Raw genomic sequence first — 21,527 nt, 5'->3', positions numbered from 1 at the left:
ACCGGCATTCTTGGCAAGGCGAGACCAGCTGTCCGTCTGCCATGGTACTTTGATGTACGGGACAAGAGTGATTATTCCTCCCAAGTTAAGGGAAAGAGTTCTAAAGGAACTGCATGAAGGTCATCTGGGGGGAGTTAAGATGAAAAGTCTTGCTAGGGCTTATGTATGGTGGCCGGGTATTGACCAACAGATAGAGGAGTTGACGAAAAGCTGCGCTGGGTGCCAAAAAGTGCAAAATGCACCTCCGATCGCACCGCTACACCCATGGGAATGGCCTTCAGCCCCATGGCAACGCGTACATATTGACTTTGCTGGTCCATTCATGGACTCCATGTTCCTAATTGCGGTGGACGCACATTCCAAACGGCCAGAAGTGATCAAGATGAATACCACTACTTCAGAAAAGACAATTGCGGTGTTAAGAACAATATTCGCAAGGAACGGATTGCCAGAACAGATATGTTCGGACAACGGACCACAGTTCGTGTCGGAAGAATTCCAAAAATTCTTAAAGAAGAATGGGGTGAAACATTATACCTCTGCCCCATATCATCCGGCGACGAACGGGTTGGCCGAGAGATTTGTCCAAACATTCAAAAAGGCAATAAAGGCCATGAACGATGATCAGATTCCGCTACAACACAAGGTGGACAATTTCCTAATGGCATATCGAAACGCCGCTCATGCAGTGACTAACCAAAATCCTGCCATGATGTTTTATAACAGGAGGTTGCGGTCCAGGTTGGACTTGTTAAAACCAAATGTGCGGAGGGAAGTGGAAAACAAACAGTTCCGGCATATTAATAACAAGACCACTCGAAGTTTCGACGTAGGACAACCAGTGTTGGCAAGGGGCTATGGAAATGAAAAATGGCAGTCCGGAACAATTCGGGCCAGACAAGGACCTCTGATGTACACAGTAGATATTGGTAACAATGTGATAAGGCGTCATGCGGATCAACTGGTAGAATCGAGAGCAAGGGTCGAACCCATGGTTGCGACAGAGACAACTGTGGAAGACGTTAATGAACCTGAAGCATCTACCTCGGCAGGGAATGTACCTGATGATGACGTCCAATACATAGGAAACCAACTAGAGGAGTCACCTCAGCAACAAGAATCAGAGACCACTGAAAGGCGTTATCCAACCCGAATCAGAAGGCCCCCTGAGAGACTGAACCTTTGAACTGTTTATACCTGAAGTTATATATGTTATTATGTTATGTTAAATGGGGATATGACTGTTAAGTTAAAAAGGGAGGATTGTGGTGTATGTAACCTGTTCCACCTTAAGAGGACATAAGCCTGTTCCACCTTAAGAGATGTACTACTTTCTCTGGCTGCTGTATACGTAATACCGGTGGTGACCACTGGTATATAAGTACTGTGTAGTGATATTGCTGTTAGTATAGCCCTGACCTCCAACTAGTAAAGACCTGTTGAAACGTTATTCTTGTAGTCTGTGTCAGTAATTAATCTTAAATACAACTAGAACACACAGACTTAACAGTGATGGTCGAAGGTTGTTTTTGTGACTGGAAGCCTGTGTCCAGTGGGGTACCGCAGGGATCGGTGCTCGGCCCCTTGCTGTTTGTGGTCTACATTAATGATTTGGATGTGAATGTAAAAGGTATGATCAGTAAGTTCGCAGATGACACAAAAATTGGTGGGTTGGTAAATAGCGAGGAGGGTAGCCTCAGTCTGCAGGACGATATAGATGGGTTGGTCAGATGGGCGGAACAGTGGCAAATGGAATTTAACCCTGAAAAGTGTGAGGTGATGCATTTTGGAGGGACTAACAAGGCAAGGGAATACACAATTAATGGTAAGACCCTAGGAAAGACAGAGGATCAAAGGGACCTTGGTGTGCATGTACATAGGTCCCTGAAGGCAGCAGAACATGTGGATAAGGTGGTTAAAAAGGCATATGGGATACTTGGCTACATTAGCCGAGGCATAGAATATAAGAGCAGGGAGGTTATGATGGAGCTGTACAAAACGCTGGTTAGGCCACAGCTGGAATACTGTGTGCAGTTCTGGTCGCCACACTATAGGAAGGGTGTGATTGCTTTGGAGAGGGTGCAGAGGAGATTCACCAGGATGTTACCTGGGCTGGAGCGCTTCAGCTATGAACAAAGACTGGACAGGCTGGGGTTGTTTTCCTTGGAGCAGAGAAGGCTGAGGGGGGACCTGATTGAGGTGTACAAAATTATGAGGGGCATAGATAGGGTAGGTAGAAAGGAACTTTTTCCCTTAGTAGAGGGGTCAATAACAAGGGGGCATAGATTCAAGGTTTAGAGGGGATTTGAGGAAGAACTTTTTCACCCAGAGGATGGTTGGAATCTGGAACTCACTGCCTGAAAGGGTGGTAGAGGCAGGAACCCTCACAACATTCAAGAAGCATTTGGATGACCAATTGAAACACCATAGCATACAAGGCTACGGACCAAGTGCTGGAAAATGGGATTAGAATACACAGGGCTTGATGGCCAGCGCGGACACGATGGGCCGAAGGGCCTCTTTCTGTGCTGTATAACTCTATGACTATTATTAAGGAAGCAGTAACAGGACATTTGGATAAGCATAATTTAATCGGACAGAGTCAGCATGGTTTTATAAAGGGGAAGTCATGTTTGACAAATTTGCTCGAATTCTTTGAGGATGTAACAAACAGGGTGGATAAAGGGGAACCAGTGGATGTAGTGTATTTGGACTTCCAAAAGGCATTTGACAAGGTGCCACACAAAAGATTACTGATCAAGATAAAAAATCATGGGATTGGGGGTAATATACTGGCATGGGTGGAAGATTGGCTATCTAACAGAAAACAGAGAGTTGGGTTAAATGGTTCATTCTCGGGTTGGCAATCAGTAACTAGTGGTGTTCCGCAGGGGACAGTGCTGGGACCCCAACTCTTTACAATCTATATTAACGATTTGGAGGAGGGGACCGAGTGCAACATATCCAAGTTTGCCGACGATACAAAGATGGGAGGGAAAGCAGTGAGTGAGGAGGACATAAAAAACCTGCAAAAGGACATAGACAGGCTAAGTGAGTGGGCAGAAATTTGGCAGATGGAATGTAATGTTGGAAAGTGTGAGGTTATGCACTTTGGCAGAAAAAATCAAAGAGCAAGTTATTATCTAAATGGAGAAAAACTGCAAAGTGCTACAGTACAAAGGGATCTGGGGGTCCTGGTGCATGAAACACAGAAGGTTAGTATGCAGGTACAGCAGGTGATCAGGAAGGCCAATGGAATCTTGGCTTTTATTGCAAGGGGGATGGAGTATAAAAGCAGGGAAGTCTTGCTTCAGTTATACAGGGTACTGGTGAGGCCACACCTGGAATATTGCATGCAGTTTTGGTTTCCATATTTAAGAAAAGATATACTTGCTCTCGAGGCAGTTCAGAGAAGGTTCACTCGGTTGATTCCGGAGATGAGGGGGTTGACTTATGAGGAAAGGTTGAGTAGGTTGGGACTCTACTCATTGGAGTTCAGAAGAATGAGAGGCGATCTTATCGAAACATATAAGATTGTGAGGGGGCTTGATCGGGTGGATGCGGGGAGAATGTTTCCACTGATGGGTGAGACTAGAACTAGGGGGCATAATCTAAGAATAAGGGGCTGCCATTTCAAAACTGAGATGAGGAGAAACTTCTTCACTCAGAGGGTGGTAAATCTATGGAATTTGCTACCTCAGATAGCTGTGGAAGCTGCGACATTAAATAAATTTAAAACGGAGATAGACAGTTTCCTAACTGATAAGGGAATTAGGGGTTATGGGGAGCGGGCAGGGAAGTGGACGTGAGTCTAGGTTCGGATCAGCCATGATCCTATTGAATGGCGGAGCAGGCCCAAGGGGCCGTATGGCCTACTTCTGCTCCTACTTCTTATGTTCTTATGTTCTTTTTCTCTTCACATATCTATAAAAGCTTTTACAGTCAGTTATTATGTTCCCTGAAAGCTTACTCTCATATTCTATTTTCCCCTTCTTAATTAATCCCTTTGTCCTCCTTTGTTGAATCCTAAACTGCTCCCAATCCTCAGGTTTACTGCTTTTTCTGGCCAATTTATATGTCCTCTCCTTGGATCTTATGCTATCCCTGATTTCCCTTGTTAGCCACGGTTGAGTCACCTTTTTTGTTTTATTTTTATGCCAAACTGGGATGAACAAATTCTGTAGTTCATCCATACGGTCTTTGAATGTTTGCCATTGCCTATCCACCGTCAATCCTTTGAGTGACATTCCCCAATCAATCCTACCCAACTCGCTCCTCAGACCATCGTGGTTTCCTTTATTTAAATTTAGGACCCTAGTCTCTGAGTCAACAACTTCATTCTCCATCTTAATGAAGAATTCGATCATATTATGATCACTCCGACCCAAGGGGCCTCGTACAACAAGATTGCTAATTAATCCTTTCTCGTTACATAATACCCAGTCTAAGATGGCCTGATCTCTGGTTGGTTCCTCGACATATTGGTCCAGGAAACCATCCCGTAAACACTCCAGGAATTCCTCCTCCACAGTAGAGGACATGAGGGGGGGGGGGGAAGGGAGTCCCTTTAAATGTGGAGGGGGTGGGTGTCCCTTTAAATGTGGAGGGGGTGGGTGTCCCTTTAAATGTGGAGGGGGTGGGTGTCCCTTTAAATGTGGAGGGGGTGGGTGTCCCTTTAAATGTGGAGGGGGTGGGTGTCCCTTTAAATGTGGAGGGGGCGGGGCCGCGCATGCTCATTCGGCCCCCTCACCACAACACGAAGCTGCCAGTGCGCCTGCGCGGGGCCTCCAGGGAGCAGACGGAAGCCCGGGTCCGGGGGAGAGGCGGAATCAGCGGCCGGGGTAAAGTAAAGTGTTGGGGAATCGATTTAAATCGAGGTGAGGGGGGGGAGCGGAGAGCGAGATTATAAAGTAAAATATGAGAAAAACCAAACCTGAGACTCGGGCGGGCCGGATCGCCGCAGACGCCGAACGGAGCGGATTGAACCGCGCGGGATGGCTGAGTGAGCCAGAGCAATGTGATTCTGACTGACAGGAGCGCTGACCAATAGGAACAGGGCTGAGCTGGGAGGACTGAACTGGACGGCCTGGTCCTCCAACCAATGGCGGCGCGGCAAGGGGGCGGGGCCTCCTCTCCAGCTCAGGTGCGCTGGGGCCGATTGTGACGCGCTGTCCCCAGGTGAGAGCAGCTCAGTCAGCACAGAGCTGGGGCTGGAATCTGGGAGAGGGGCCGCAGGCAGCGGGCCTGGCAAAGGGGCACAAGCTTCACAATACAAGCTTCTTTCAAATGCAAAATTGTTTCCTACAGACAGCCTTGGTCACTCTGCAAAAAAAACTAACAATTCATCATAACTCCCCTGCTTTAGGAGAGGCGTAGAGTGCAAAAGCAAGGACTACTTGCATGCCAAACGGAAGCAACATGTGAAAGGCAGAGCTAAGCGATCTCACAACCATCGGATCAAATCAAAGCTCTGCAGTCCTGCTACATCCAGTCGTGAGTGGTGGTGTACAATTAAACAGTTAACAGGAGGAGGAGGCTCCAAAAATATCCCCATCCTCAATGATGGTGGAGCCCAGCACGTGAGTGCAAAAGACAAGGCTGAAGCATTTGCAACTATCTTCAGCCAGAAGTGCCGAGTGGATGATCCATCTCGGCCTCCTCCTGAGGTCCCCAGCATCACAGATGCCAGTCTTCAGCCCATTCAATTCACTCCACGTGATGTCAAGAAACGGCTGAAGACACTGGATACTGCAAAGGCTATGGGCCCTGACAACATTCCGGCAATAGTACTGAAGACTTGTGCTCCAGAACTAGCTGCGCCCCTAGCCAAGCTGTTCCAACACTGGCATCTACCTGGCAATGTGGAAAATTGCCCAAGTATGTCCTGTCTACAAAAAGCAGGACAAATCCGACCCGGCCAATTATCGGCCCATCAGTCTACTCTCAATCATCAGCAAAGTGATGGAAGGTGTCGTCGACAGTGCTATCAAGCGGCACCTACTCAGCAATAACCTGCTAACTGACGCCCAGTTTGGGTTCCGCCAGGGCCACTCAGCTCCTGACCTCATTACAGCCTTGGTCCAAACATGGACAAAAGAGCTGAACTCAAGAGGTGAGGTGAGAGTGACTGCCCTTGACATCAAGGCAGCATTTGATCGAGTGTGGCATCAAGGAGCCCTAGCAAAACTGAAGTCAATGGGAATCAAGGGGAAAACTCTCCATTGGTTGGAATCATACCTAGCACAAAGGAAGTTGGCTGTGGTTGTTGGAGGTCATGCATCTCAATCACATGACATCACTGCAGGAGTTCCTCAGGGCAGTGTCCTAGGCCCAACCATCTTCAGCTGTTTCATCAATGACCTTCCCTCCATCATAAGGTCAGAAGTGGGGATGTTCGCTGATGATTGCACACTGTTCAGCACCATTCGAGACTCGTCAGATACTGACGCAGTCCGTGTCCATATGCAGCAAGACCTGGACAACATTCAGACTTGGGCTGACAAGTGGCAAGTGACATTCGCACCACACAAGTGCCAGGCAATGACCATCTCCAACAAGCGAGACTAACCATCTCCCCTTGACATTCAATGGCATTACCATCGCTGAATCCCCTACTATCAACATCCTGGGGGTTACCATTGATCAGAAACTGAACTGGACCAGCCATATAAATACTGTGGCTACAAGGGCAGGCCAGAGGCTGGGAATTCTGCAGCGAGTGTCTCACCTCCTGACTCCCCAAAGCCTTTCCACCATCTACAAGGCACAAGTCAGGAGTGTGATGGAATACTCTCCACTTGCCTGGTTGAATGCAGCTCCAACAACACTCAAGAAGCTCGACACCATTCAGGATAAAGCAGCCCGCTTGATTGGCACTCCATCCACCACCTTCAACATTCACTCCCTCCACCACCGGCGCACTGTGGCTGCAGTGTGTACCATCTACAAGATGCACTGCAGCAACTCGCCAAAGCTCCTTTAACAGCACCTTCCAAACTCGCGACCTCTACCACTTCGAAGGACAAGGGCAGCAGACACATGGGAACATCACCACCTACAAGTTCCCCTCCAAGCCACACACCATCCTAACTTGGACCTGTATCGCCGTTCCTTCACTGTCGCTGGGCCAAAATCCTGGAACTCCCTTCCTAACAGCATTGTGGGTGTACCTACACCATATGGACTGCAGCGGTTCAAGAAGGCGGCTCACCACCATCTTCTCAAGGGCAATTAGGGATGGGCACCAAATGCAGGCCTAGCCAGCGACGCCCACATCCCATCAATGAATTTAAAAAAAAGATTGGGTCGATTGGACTTGTACTCACTGGAGTTTAGAAGAATGAGAGGTGATCTCATTGAAACTTATAAAATTCTAACAGGACTAGACAGACTAGATGCAGGAAGGATGTTCCCGATGGCTGGGGAGTCCAGAACCAGGGGACACAGTCTAAGGATAAAGGGTAGGCCATTTAGGACAGAAATGAGGAGGAATTTCTTCACCCAGAGAGTGGTGAACCTGTGGAATTCTCTACCACAGAAGGCGGTGGAGGCCAGTTCATTAAATATATTCAAGAGGGAGTTGGATATATTTCTTAAGGCTAAAGGGATCAAGGGGTATGGGGAGAAAGCAGGGACCGGGTACTGAATTTGGATGATCAGCCATGATCGCATTGAATGGCGGAGCAGGCTCGAGGGGCCGAATGGCCTACTCCTGCTCCTATCTTCTATGTTTCTATGTAGTGAATTCCACAGGTTCACCACTACTCTGGGTGAAGAAATTCCTCCTCATCTCTGTCCTAAATGGCTTACTCCTTATCCTTAGACTGTGACCCCTGGTTCTGCACTCCCCCGCCATCGGGAACATCCTTCCTGCATCTAGTCTGTCTAGTCCTGTTAGAATTTCATAAGTTTCAATGAGATCCCCTCTCATTCTTCTAAACTCCAGCGAGTATAAGCCCAATCAACCCAATCTCTCCTCATACATCATTCCTGCCATCCCAGGTGTCAGCCTGGTGAATCTTCGCTGCACTCCCTCCATGGCAAGAACATCCTTCCTCAGATAAGGCGACCAAAACGGCACACAATACTCAAGATGTGGTCTCACCAAGGCCCTGTACAGCTGCAGCAAGACATCCTTGTTCCTGTACTCAAACCCTCTCGCTACAAAGGCCAACATACCATTTGCCTTCTTAACTGCCTGCTGCACCTGCATGCTTACCTTCAGCGACTGGTACACAAGGACACCCAGGTCTCATTGCACTTCCCCTTCTCCAAATCTATTGCTATTCAGATAATAATCTGCCTTCCTGTTTTTGCCACCAAAGTGGATAACCTCGCATTTATCCACATTATACTTCATCTGCCATGCTTCTGCCCAATCACCCAACCTGTCCAAATCATACTGGAGCTTCTCAGCATCCTCCTCACAGCACATCACTCTCTGGGTGAAGAAATTCCTTCTCGTCTCTGTCCTAAATGGCTTACCCCTTATCCTTAGACTGTGAGCCCTGGTTTTGGACTCCCCGACCATCGAGATCCCCTCGTGCTGTCGACTGACCGCGGCGTGTCAGCCAATGAGGTGCAGGAATGGGCGGGACCAGGGGCCAGGACTGACAGCAAGCAGGAACTAACTCAATTAAATACCTGCAGCCCAAAAAATAACTTTTATTTCGTCAGCCAAAAAACAGCAAAGCAAATAAGGTTTGCTGAGTCTGCAAAGCCTATTTTAAAGAATTCTCGAGCGATATCGCAGGGATCGGTGCTAGGACCCCAGCTATTCACAATATATATATATAAATGATTAGACGAGGGAACTAGATGTAATATCTCCAAGTTTGCAGACAACACAAAGCTGGGTGGGCGTGTGTGTTGGCCTTCGTAGCGAGAGGGTTCGAGTACAGGAGCAGGGATGTCTTGCTGCAGTTGTACAGGGCCTTGGTGAGACCACACCTTGAGTATTGTGTGCAGTTTTGGTCGCCTTATCTGAGGAAGGATGTTCTTGCCATGGAGAGAGTGCAGCGAAGATTCACCAGGCTGATACCTGGGATGGCAGGAATGACGTATGAGAGATTGGGTCGATTGGGCTTATATTCGCTGGAGTTTAGAAGAATGAGAGGGGATCTTACTGAAACTTATAAAATTCTAACAGGACTGGACAGACTAGATGCAGGAAGGATGTTCCCGATGGTCGGGGGAGTCCAGAACCAGGGGTCACAGTCTAAGGATAAGGGGTAAGCCATTTAGGACTGAGATGAGGAGGAATTTCTTCACCCAGAGAGTGGTAAACCTGTGGAATTCTCTGCCACAGAGGGCAGTGGAGGCCAATTCATTAAATATATTCAAGAAGGAGTTGGATATATTTCTTAAGGCTAAAGGGATCAAGGGATTTGGGGAGACGGCAGGGACAGGGTACTGAATTTGGATGATCAGCCATGATCTCATTAAAGGGCTGAATGGCCGACTCCTGTTCCAATCTTCTATGTTTCTATGTTTTTATGATCACTCCCCCCACAATGCTCTCCCACTGATACCCCTTCCACCTGCCCGGCTAAGGTTAAGGGGAGATCTGATAGAGGGGGTCAAAACCATGAAGGGTTTGGATCGAGTAAATAAGGAGAAACTGTTTCCAGTGGCTGGAGGGTCGGTAACCAGAGGACACAGATTTCAGGCAAAAGAACCAGAGGCGACATGAGGAAACAGATTGTAAACACAGCCAGTTATGATCTGGAATGCGCTGCCTGGAAGGGCGGTGGAAGCAGATTCAATAGTAACTTTCAAAAGAGAAGTGGGTAAATACTTGAAGGGGAGACATTTACAGGGCGAGGGGGAAAGAGCAGGAGGGAGTGGGACTAATCGGAGCTCGACCAAAGAGCCGGCACAGGCACGGTGGGCCGAATGGCCTCCTTCTGTGCTGTTTCATTCGATGGTTCCGTCCCCACAATGAGACCTTCTCAGCCCCGGTGTCCTCCTGGTGGGTGGTGAATCTTTGGAATTCTCTGCCCCAGAGGGCTGTGGAGGCTCAGTCATTGAGTATAATCAAGGCTGAGACAGATAGATTTTTGGACTCATGGGGAAATCGAGGGATATGGGGATCGGGCGGGAAGGTGGAGATGAGGTAGAAGATCAGCCATGATCTTATTGAATGGCGGAGCAGGCTCAAAGGGCTGAATGGCCTGCTCCTGCTTCTTATAGAGTTATACAGCACAGAAAGAGGCCCTTCGGCCCATCGCGTCTGTGCCGGCCATCAAGCCCTGTCTATTCTAATCCCATTTTCCAGCACTGGGTCCGTAGCCTTGTATGTTATGGCGGTTCAAGTGCTCATCTAAATGCTTCTTGAATGTTGTGAGGGTTCCTGCCTCTACCACCCTTTCAGGCAGTGAGTCCCAGATTCCAACCACCCTCTGGGTGAAAAAGTTTTTCCTCAAATCCCCTCTAAACCTCCTGCCCCTTATCTTGAAACTATCCCCCTGGTTATTGACCCCTCTACTAAGGGGAAAAGTTCCTTTCTATTTACCCTATCTATGCCCCTCATAATTTTGTACACCTCAATCAGGTCCCCCCTCAGCCTTCTCTGCTCCAAGTAAAACAACCCCAGCCTGTCCAGTCTTTCTTCATAGCTGAAGCGCTCCAGCCCAGGTAACATCCTGGTGAATCTCCTCTGCACCCTCTCCAATGTAATCATATCCTTCCTATAGTGTGGCGACCAGAACTGCACACAGTATTCAAGCTGTGGCCTAACTAGCATTTTGTACAGCTCCATCATAACCTCCCTGCTCTTATATTCTATGCCTCGGCTAATGAAGGCAAGTATCCCATATGCCTTTTTAACCACCTTATCCACCTATTGTGCTGCCTTCAGGGATCTATGTACATGCACACCAAGGTCCCTCTAATCCTCTGTCTTTCCTAGGGTCTTACCATTCATTGTGTATTCCCTTGCCTTGTTAGTCCCTCCAAAATGCATCACCTCACTTTTCAGGGTTAAATTCCATTTGCCACTGTTCTGCCCATCTGACCAACCCATCAATATCGTCCTGCAGACTGAGGCTACCCTCTTCGCTATGTACCACCCCACCAATTTTCGTGTCATCTGCAAACTTACTGATCATACCTTTTACATTCACATCCAAATCATTAATGTAGACCACAAACAGCAAGGGACCCAGCACCGATCCCTGCGGTACCCCACTGGACACAGGCTTCCAGTCACAAAAACAACCTTCGACCATCACCCTCTGCCTTCTGCCACTAAGCCAGTTTTGGATCCAATGTGCCAAGGCACCCTGGATCCCATGGGCTCTTACCTTCTTGACCAGTCTCCTGTGTGGGACTTTATCGAAAGCCTTACTAAAATCCATGTATACCACATCCACTGCACTACCCTCATCCACACACCTAGTCACCCCCTCGAAAAATTCAATCAAATTGGTTAGACATGATCTTCCCTTGACAAAGCCATGCTGACTATCCCTGATTAATCCTTGCCTCTCCAAGTGGAGACTAATTCTGTCCCTCAGAATTTTTTCTAATAATTTCCCAACCATTGATGTTAGGCTCACTGGCCTGTAATTCCCTGGTTTATCCCTACTACCCTTCTTGAATAATGGTACTACGTTAGCTGTTCTCCAGTCCTCTGGCTCATCCCCTGTGGCCAGAGAGGTTTTGAAAATTTGTGTCAGAGCCCCTGCAATCTCCTTTGCCTCACACAGCAGCCTGGGATACATTTCATCCGGGCCTGGGGATTTATCCAGTTTAAAGCCTGCTAAAACCGCTAGTACCTCCTCCCTCTCGATGCTAATATGTTCAAGTATATCACAGTCCCCCTGCCCGATTACTATGTCTACATCGTCCTTCTCCATAGTGAACACAGATGCAAAAAATTCATTTAAAACCCCACCTACATCTTCTGGCTCCACAGATTGCCACTTTGGTCCCTAATGGGCCCTACTCTTTCCCTAGTTATCCTCTTGCCCTTAATATACTTATAAAATGCCTTAGGATTTTTCTTTATTTTGCTTGCCAGTGTTATTTCATGGCCCCTCCTCGCTCTCCTAATTTCTTTTTTTAAGTATTCCCCCTGCACTTTTTAAACTCCTCTAGGGCTTCTTCCGTCTTTAGTCTTTTGTAACTGCCAAAAGCCCCCCTTTTTTTCCAAATCCATTCTCGTATATCCCTTGACATCCAATGTTCCCTGGGCTTGTTGGTCCCACCCTTGACCTTTACGGGAACATGTTGCCATTGTATTCTCTCAATTTCCTTTCTGAAAGACTCCCAGTGCTCTGATGTGGATTTTCCTACAAGTAGCTGATCCCAGTCCACTTTGGCCAGATCCTGCCTTATCATATTAAAATCGGCCTTCCCCCAATTTAGAACCTGTATTTCCGGTCCATCTCTGTCCTTTTCCATGACTACCTTAAATCTCACCGAATTATGGTCACTGTCACCAAAGTGCTCACCTACTAACACTTCTACCACTTGCCCGGCCACATTCCCTAGAATTAGGTCCAGTACCGCCCCCTCTCTTGTAGGACTTTCTACATGTTGGCTCAAAAAGCTCTCCTGGATGCACTTTAAGAATTCTGCACCCTCTAAGCCTTTCACACTCTGACTATCCCAGTTAATATTGGGGAAGTTGAAATCCCCCACTATTATTACCCTATTATTTGCACATTTCTCTGAGATTTGCCTACATATCTGTTCCTCTATCTCCCCCTGACTGTTTGGGGGCCTATAGTACACTCCCAGCAAAGTGCTTGCCCCCTTTTTGTTTTTATGATCTTAAGAAAGCTGTTTGCTATAGCCTGCTGCCCCACGACAAATACACAGAGGATTTCAGTTACGTGGAGAGGCTGGAGAAGCTGGGATTGTTCTCCTTGGAGCAGAGAAGGTGCAGTGGAGATTTAATAGAGGTGTTCAAAACATGAAGGGTTTTGATAGAGTAAATAGGAGCATGGGAACAGGAGGAGGCCATTCAGCCCCTCCAGCCTGTTCCGCCATTCAATGAGATCATGGCCGATCTGTGTCTTAACTCCACCCACCTGCCTTGGCTCCATATCCCTTTGCTCCCTTGTCTAGCAAAAATCTATCGCTCTGGGATTTAAAATGATTAATTGAGCTGGCATCGGCTGCTTCCTGTGGGAGAGGGTTCCACACTTCTACCACCCTTTGTGTGAAGAAGTGTTTCCCAACTTCTCTCCTGAATGGCCTGGCTCTGATTTTAAGGTGATGTCCCCTTGTCCTCGACTGCCCCACTGGCGGAAAAAGTTTCTATCTACTCTCCCAATTCCTTTCAAAATCCTAAAATCCTCAATCACTCCTTAACCTTCTAGATTCCAGGGAACACATGCCTAGTTTATGTAATCTCTCCCTCATAATCTAACCCTTGGAGCCCGGGTAACATTCTGGTGAATCTGTGCTGCACTCCTTCCAAGGTCAGTATATCCTTTCTGAGGTGCGGTGCCCAGAATTGGACACAGTGCTCCAGGGAGTTCCTGGGAGTTAATGTGCGTAGGTCCCTGAACGTGGCGGGACATATTGAGAGTGGTTAACAAAGCATATGGGATCTTGGGCTCCATAAATAGAGGTATTGAGTACAAAAGTTGAGAAGTTATGCTGAACCTTTATAAAGCGCTGGTTAGGCCACAACTGGAGTATTGCGTCCAGTTCTGGTCACCACACTTTAGGAAGGATGTGAAGGCCCTTGAGAGGGTGCAGAGGAGATTTACCAGAATGGTTCTGGGGATGGGGGATCTTAGCTACAAGGACAGGTTGGAGAAGCTGGATTTGTTTTCATTAGAGCAAAGGAGGTTGGGGGCTGATTTGATAGAGGTGTACAAGATTATGGCTGGTTTGGATAGGCTGGACGGGGAAAGGCTGTTCCCACTAGTTGATGGTACAAGGACTAGGGGACACAGATTTAAGGTTTTGGGCAAGAGATACAGGGGGGGTGTGAGGAAAAACTTTTTTACGCAGCGAGTGGTGAGGACCTGGAACTCGCTGCCGACGGAAGTGGTGGAAGCGGAGACACTCAATGTTTTCAAGGGGAGACTGGATAGGCACTTGAGGGAAATAAACTTGCAGGGCTACGGGGATAGAGCGGGGGAGTGGGACTGACTGGATTGCTCTACAGAGAGCCGGCTCGGACTCGATGGGCCGAATGGCCTCCTTCTGTGCCGTTATGACTCTCTGGGGTCTAACCAGGGCTTTGTATAGCTGTAGCTTATAAGGAGAAACTGTTTCCAGTGGCAGGAGGGTCGGTAACCAGAGGACACAGATATAAGGTCATTGACAAAAGAACCAGAGGCGAGGTGAGGAGAATTTTATTGACGCAGCGAGTTGTTGTGATCTGGAATGCGCTGCCTGAAAGGGCGGTGGAAGCAGAGTCAATAATAACCTTCACTGGGGAATTGGATAAATACTTGAAGGGGAAACATTTTCAGGGCTATGGGGAAAGAGCAGGGGGAGTGGGACTAAATGGAGAGCTCTTTCAAAGAGCCGGCACAGGCACGATGGGCTGAATGGCCTCCTTCTGTGCTGTCTGATTCTAGGAGCCACTCCTAGAGTGGAGTGGTGCCCGCAGGGATCGCTTGGCAGGAAATTGGGAGGAGGCGGTTCACACGCAGACAGCACCTGATTTCGAGACGCTGTCCTTTTAAAATTGGTCCTCCACAGGCAAGGAGTGACTCGGTCCCTTTAATGAAAATCACACTGAAAAGGAGAGTCCCTGTCCCTTTAAGAGCCCTCCGCCCACCACTCCCACCTTTTTCTTAAAGTCTTTGAAATTAATAATAAAAGTTCATGCAGAAAAAATGTGAGTGTGTGTCTGACTGTATTTTAGTGAGTATCTGTGTGTCTGCCTGACTGTATGTGTGTGTGTCTGTGTAGAATAGCATCATAGAATGATACAGCACAGAAGGAGGCCATTCGGCCCATCGTGCCTGTGCCGGCTCTTTGAAAGAGCGATCCAATTAATCCCACTCCCCCTGCTCTTTCCCCAAAGCCTTTTAAATGTTTTCCCTTCAAGTATTTACCTCAATCTCTTTTGAATTATAATATTGAATCTGCTTCCACCGCCCTTTCAGGCAGTGCATTCCAGATCACAACAACTTGGTGTAAAAATCTGTTTCCTCATGTCACCTCTGGTTCTTTTGCCAATCGCCTTAAATCTGGTTTCTGTCCCTTCAGCCATTGGAAACGGTTTCTCCTTATTTACTCTCTCAAAATCCATCCTCCTGATTTTGAACAACTCTATCAAATCTCCTCTTAATCTTCTTTGCTTAAGGAGAACAACCACAGCTTCTCCCGTCTCTCCACGTAACTCAAGTTCCTCATCCCTGGTCCCATTCTCGTAAATTTCTTCTGCACCCTCTCTAAGGCCTTGACATCCTTCCTAAAGTGTGGTGCCCAGCGGAAGCCTAGCCAGTGTTTTATAAAGGCTTAGCATAACCTGCTTGCTTTTGTACTCTATTCCTCTATTAATAAAGTCAAGGATCCTGTCTGCTTTTTTAACAGCCTTCTCAACTTGTCCTGCCACCTTCTAAGATTTGTGTACATACACCCCGAGGCCTCTCTGTTCCTGCACCCTCTTTAAAACTGGACCATTTAGTTTATATTGCCTCTCCTCATTCTTCCTACCAAAATGAATCACTTCACACTTCTCTACATTAAATTTAATCTGCCACGTTTCTGCCCATTTCACCAGTCTGGCTACATCCTCCTGAAGTCTGTTACTATCCTCATTGTTTGCTACATTTCCGAGTTTCATGTCATCTGTAAGTTTTGAAATTTTGCCCTGGATCCCCAAGTCCAGGTCATTGCTATATATCAAAAAAAGCAGTGGTCCGAATCAATGTTCACGTTAAGTTGCGTGGCCACGCAGCGGTCTGGAGGTCCCGCGCAGCCGGCTCACCGCCCTATAAATGGAATAAACGCGCATGCGCCAAAATTTGAATGGGCCGTGCAGCCCGTTAAAGGGGCCACGCACCTCAAAAAAAATTAGAGGGGACATTGGTCCTAATACCGACCCCTGGGGAACATCACTGTTTACCTCCCTCTAGTCTGAAAAGAAACCGTTCGCCACTACTCTCTGCTTTCTGTCCCTTGGCAGAAAATTGGGAGGGGGCGAGAGCAAACAGCACCTGATTTCTCGCTAAGCACTCACGGGAGCAGGGGATTAGCCCTACTTTAAATGTCAGTCTCTTACATATATGCACTAGCTGAAGTGCCCGGCGGTGCCGAGGCTTTTTCGAGGGAATGTTGTTGTTGGAAGAGAGAGAGCGACTGGGGGGAAGAGAGAGCGACTGGGGGGAAGAGAGAGAGCGACTGGGGGGAAGAGAGAGAGCGACTGGGGGGGAAGAGAGGGAGGGGAGGGGTGGGGGGAAGAGAGGGAGGGGAGGGGAGGGAGGGGAGGGGAGGGGGGAGGGAGGCGAGGGGGAGGGGAAGGCAGGGCGGGGAAGGGGGGAGGGGGAGGGCGGGGGGAGGGGAGGGGGGAAGGAAGGGAGGGAGGGGGAAGGGAGGGCAGGGGAGGGGAAGGGAGGGAGGGGGAAGGGAGGGCAGGGGAGGGGAAGGGAGGGCGGGGGGGAGGGGAGGGAGGGGAAGGGAGGGCGAGGGAGGGCGGGAGGGGAGGGGGGGATGGAGGGCGGAGGGGAGGGAGGGCGGCGGGCGCCCCCCCCCCGAGGGTCGCGGCCCCCCCCGCCCCCGAGGGTCGCCCCCCCCCCGGAGGTGAAGACCGCCGATTGCGCGCGCAGGAGCTGAGACGCGGCGTCTCTCTCGGCCGGCGGGCCCGGTTGCCAGGGCAACCATGACGCTGACCAAGCCAGAGAGAGAGACGCCGCGTCTCAACTGCTCCTGCTGCGCGCGCGGCCCCCCCCCCCCCACCTTGAGGGTCGCGGCCGCCCCCCCCCCCCGAGGTGAAGACCGCCGATTGCGCCCGTTGCCAGGGTAACGCTGGACGCTCAGCAAGCCCCGGCAGAGAGAGACGTCTCAGTTCCTGCTGCGCGCGCACCCTAGCGGCGCTGGGCTGAGGCTCGGCCCTCCAGCCTTCGAGTGGGGCCGGGAGGTGCCTAGCTCGGGCGTGGGTGCGGAGTAGACGCCGAGGCTTCTAGGCCTACCTGGAAAAACGGGGAAAGGTAGGAAAATTAATGAGATTAGATAAGTTAATTACTTTCTAAATCATTTTTTAAAAAAACAATATGTGTTTTAAAAGCAACGTTTTTTTTTAAGACGCAGAAAGCGGGAAAAAGAAAGGAAAAGTTTGGAATCAAGATGGCGGCGACTCACCTTGGTTCAGAACGAGAAAGCCCGGCCACACGCGCACCGATTGGCCCGGCGGCACACGCCAGCAAACCGGCGTACGATTGGTCGAGCTCGAGGTCACTCTGTCGCTAATGAGCGGATAATGAGATGCTAATGAGCGGAATGTTGAAGGTTTTTGGGATACCGCGGGCGCAATTTTAGCCCGGCCGAAACGTAAATACGCTTAAAACCGTCTCGGAAGCGTAAGCTTTCTTTGGAGGTAACGCGCGCGTAGGTACGCCCTGTAACTTTCGAGTGCATACCCGCAACGCACACGCGATGACAGACAGATAGACAGAATGACAGAAGTACCGATTTATATATATAGATTAATAAAAAGGGAGACGCTGTCCCTTTAAAATCAGTCATCCACGGGGACGCGGTCCCTTTAATGAAAATCACATAGAAAAAGAGAGCGCCTGTCCGTTTAAGAGAACCCCCACCACTCCCATAGTTCTCTTAATAAAGTACTTGAAATTAATAATTAAAAACGCAGAAAATTAATATTAAAAAAATTAATTCAGGGAGAAAAAATATTTTTACTCACATTTGCTCCACAGGGTTTCTTGTTTCTGTTCCATCAATTTAAAAACAAACTGCTTTTTTTATGATCAGCCATGATCTCATTGAATGGCGGAGCAGGCTCGAAGGGCCGAATGGCCGACTCCTGCTCCTATCTTCTATGTTTCTATGTTTAAAACAAGTATCTTCTGTAAAATAAAATTAGTTTGAGTTGTAAAATGTGAAAGGAACATTAAAAATAAACTTTCCCAGGATCACAGGTTCTGACCAGGCCTCTGAACAGGCCCCGCCCCCCCTCCCCCTACTCCGCATGCGCCGCCGGGCCCCCGCTCCCGCGAATGAGCCGCTACCGCGCCTGCGCAGGGCCTCGCATTCTGGGGAAGGCCCGGGGCAACCGCGAGAGTCCGGATCACCGGCGGAAAGTGAGTTTTATCAGGGGTTTTTTTATATAGCGGAGAGCAGCGCGGGCGGGGAGATAAATAAAAAGAAAATACAAACCGCACCCTCCCGGCAGCGAGCGGAGCGGATTGAGCGGCCGCAGCTCCTTGTCTTCTGCAGCGAGCCGGATTGGGCACGTCATCAACTGCACGGCGGTGACTGACGGGAGCTCCGACCAATAGGGAGAGAGCGGGCGGAGCTCGGAGGACTGAGATGGCGGCGGGCCCTCCAACCAATCGGGGTGTTCGAGGGGCGGGACTTCCGCCGCCTGCTTCACCCGCTGCTGAGACAAGTGGAATGCAGCAGAGGGCGCTCTTCTGAGTTTGGGGCTCAGGCCTGTTCGTGGAGCAGTGCAGAGGGAACTTTACTCTGCACTGGGCTTTACTCCCTCAGCACTGCACTGGAGGGGCAGCACAGAGTTTTAGACTCCAGTCTCTGGAGTGGGACTTCAACCCACAACCTTCTGACTCAGAGGAGAGAGTGCTGCCGCCTGAGCCACGGCTGACACTCTGTATCTAACCCGTGCTGTACCTGCCCTGGGAGTGTTTGATGGGACAGTGCAGAGGGAGCTTTACTCTATCTAATCCATGCTGTACCTGCCCTGGGAGTGTTTGATGGGACTGTGTAGAGGGAGCTTTACTCTGTATCTAACCCGTGCTGTACAGGGGGCAATGGGGGGGGGAGGAGCTAAAGATGATTAAAATCACTAAGGAGATGGTACTCAGTAAAATAATGGGACTTAAGGCGGATAAATCCCCCGGACCTGATGGCCTACATCCTAGGGTCTTGAGAGAAGTGGCGGTAGGGATTCTGGATGCATTGGTGATTATTTTCCAGAACTCCCTGGACTCAGGAAAGGTCCCGGCAGATTGGAAAACTGCTAATGTAACGCCCTTATTTAAGAAGGGAAGTAGACAAAAGCTGGAAACTATAGACCAGTTAGCCTAACATCTGTGGTTGGCAAAATGTTGGAGTCCATTATTAAGGAAACAGTAACAGGACATTTGGATAAACATAATTTAATAGGACAGAGTCAGCATGGTTTTATGAAGGGGAAGTCATGTTTGACAGATTTGCTCGAATTCTTTGAGGATGTAACATACAGGGTGGATAAAGGGGAACCAGTGGATGTAGTGTATTTGGACTTCCAAAAGGCATTTGACAAGGTTCCACACAAAAGATTACTGATCAAGATAAGAAATCACAGGATTGGGGGTAATACACTGGCATGGGTGGAAGATTGGCTATCTAACAAAAAACAAAGAGTTGGGATAAATGGTTCATTCTCGGGCTGGCAATCAGTAACTAGTGGTGTTCCGCAGGGGTCAGTGCTGGGACCGCAACTCTTTACAATCTATATTAACGATTTGGAGGAAGGGACCGAGTGCAACATATCCAAGTTTGCCGACGATACAAAGATGGGAGGGAAAGCAGTGAGTGAGGAGGACATAAAAAACCTGCAAAAGGACATAGACAGGCTAAGTGAGTGGGCAGAGATTTGGCAGATGCAATACAATGTTGGAAAGTGTGAGGTTATGCACTTTGGCAGAAAAAATCAAAGAGCAAGTTATTATCTAAATGGAGAGAAACTACAAAGTGCTACAGTACAAAGGGATCTGGGGGTCCTGGTGCATGAAACACAAAAAGTTAGTATGCAGGTGCAGCAGGTGATCAGGAAGGCCAATGGAATCTTGGCTTTTATTGTGAGGGGGATGGAGTATAAAAACAGGGAAGTCTTGCTGCAGTTATACAGGGTATTGGTGAGGCCACACCTGGAATACTGCGTGCAGTTTTGGTTTCCATATTTAAGAAAAGATATACTTGCTCTCGAGGCGGTTCAGAGAAGGTTCACTCGGTTGATTCCAGAGATGAGGGGGTTGACGTATGAGGAAAGGTTGAGTAGGTTGGGACTCTACTCATTGGAGTTCAGAAGAATGAGAGGCGATCTTATCGAAACATATAAGGTTGTGAGGGGGCTTGATCGGGTGGATGCGGTGAGGATGTTTCCACTGATGGGTGAGACTAGAACTAGGGGGCATAATCTAAGAATAAGGGGCTGCCCTTTCCAAACTGAGATGAGGAGAAACTTCTTCACTCAGAGGGTAGTAAATCTATGGAATTTGCTACCCCAGAGAGCTGCGGAAGCTGCAACATTAAATAAATTTAACATGGAGATAGACAGTTTCCTAGCAGATAAGGGAATTAGGGGTTACGGGGAGAGGGCAGGGAAGTGGACGTGTGTCTAGATTCGGATCAGCCATGATCCTATTGAATGGCGGAGCAGGCCCGAGGGGCCGTATGGCCTACTCCCGCTCCTACTTCTTATGTTCTTATGTTTTTATGTACCTGCCCTCAGGAGCAAATTTGGCTAGGGTAAATAAAATCAGAGAGTTAAATGCGTGGCTCAAAGACTGGTGTGGGAGAAATTGGTTTTGCTTCTTGGGACACTGGCACCAGTACTGGGACAGGAGAGAGCTGTTCCATTGGGACGGACTTCACTTGGCCAGTGCTGGGACTAGAATCCTGGCGAATCGAATAACTAGGGCTGTAGAGAGGGCTTTAAACTAATTAGTCGGGGGGAGGTTTCAAGAGAGCGAAAAATAAAAATGTCAGCGGAGAAGGCAATAGAGCAAGGTAGCAGTGGGGGAATTAAAAACCAGGGTGTATCAGGAAGGGACAGAATATATAAAGATAAAGGTAAAGTAGTAAAGGCGGTAAAAGCAGGAATAAATTGTCACAAAACATATTTAAAAGTTCTTTATCTGAATGCACGCAGCATTCGTAAAAAAATAGATGAGTTGACGGTACAAATAACTACACGTGGGTATGATCTGGTGGCCATTGCGGACACATGGCTGCAGGGTGACCATGACTGGGAACTAAACATACAAGGGTATTTGACTATTAGGAAGGACAGACAGGAAGGAAAAGGAGGTGGGGTGGCTGTGTTAATAAAGGATGGAATCACTGCAATAGTGAGAAATGATATTGGGTCAAAGGGTCAGGATAGTGAAACGGTTTGGGTGGAAATAAGGAATAATAAGGGGAAAAAGTCACTAGTGGCGTAGTCTATCGGCCTCCTGACAGTTGCAACTCTATTGGTCGGAGTATAAATCAGGAAATAGTTGGGGCTTGTAATAAGGGAACAACTATAATCATGGGAGATTTTAACTTTCATATTGACTGGACAAATCAAATTGAGCAGGGCAGCCTTGAGGAAGAGTTCATAGAGTGCATTAGGGATGGGTTCCTTGAGCAGTATGTTACTGAACCAA

The sequence above is a fragment of the Somniosus microcephalus genome, unplaced genomic scaffold, assembly GCF_052327205.1.
Source record: "Somniosus microcephalus isolate GS21.2 unplaced genomic scaffold, FLI_Smic_1.0 scaffold64, whole genome shotgun sequence".
Lineage (NCBI taxonomy): Eukaryota > Metazoa > Chordata > Chondrichthyes > Squaliformes > Somniosidae > Somniosus > Somniosus microcephalus.
Note: the sequence above shows the minus strand (reverse complement) of the source record.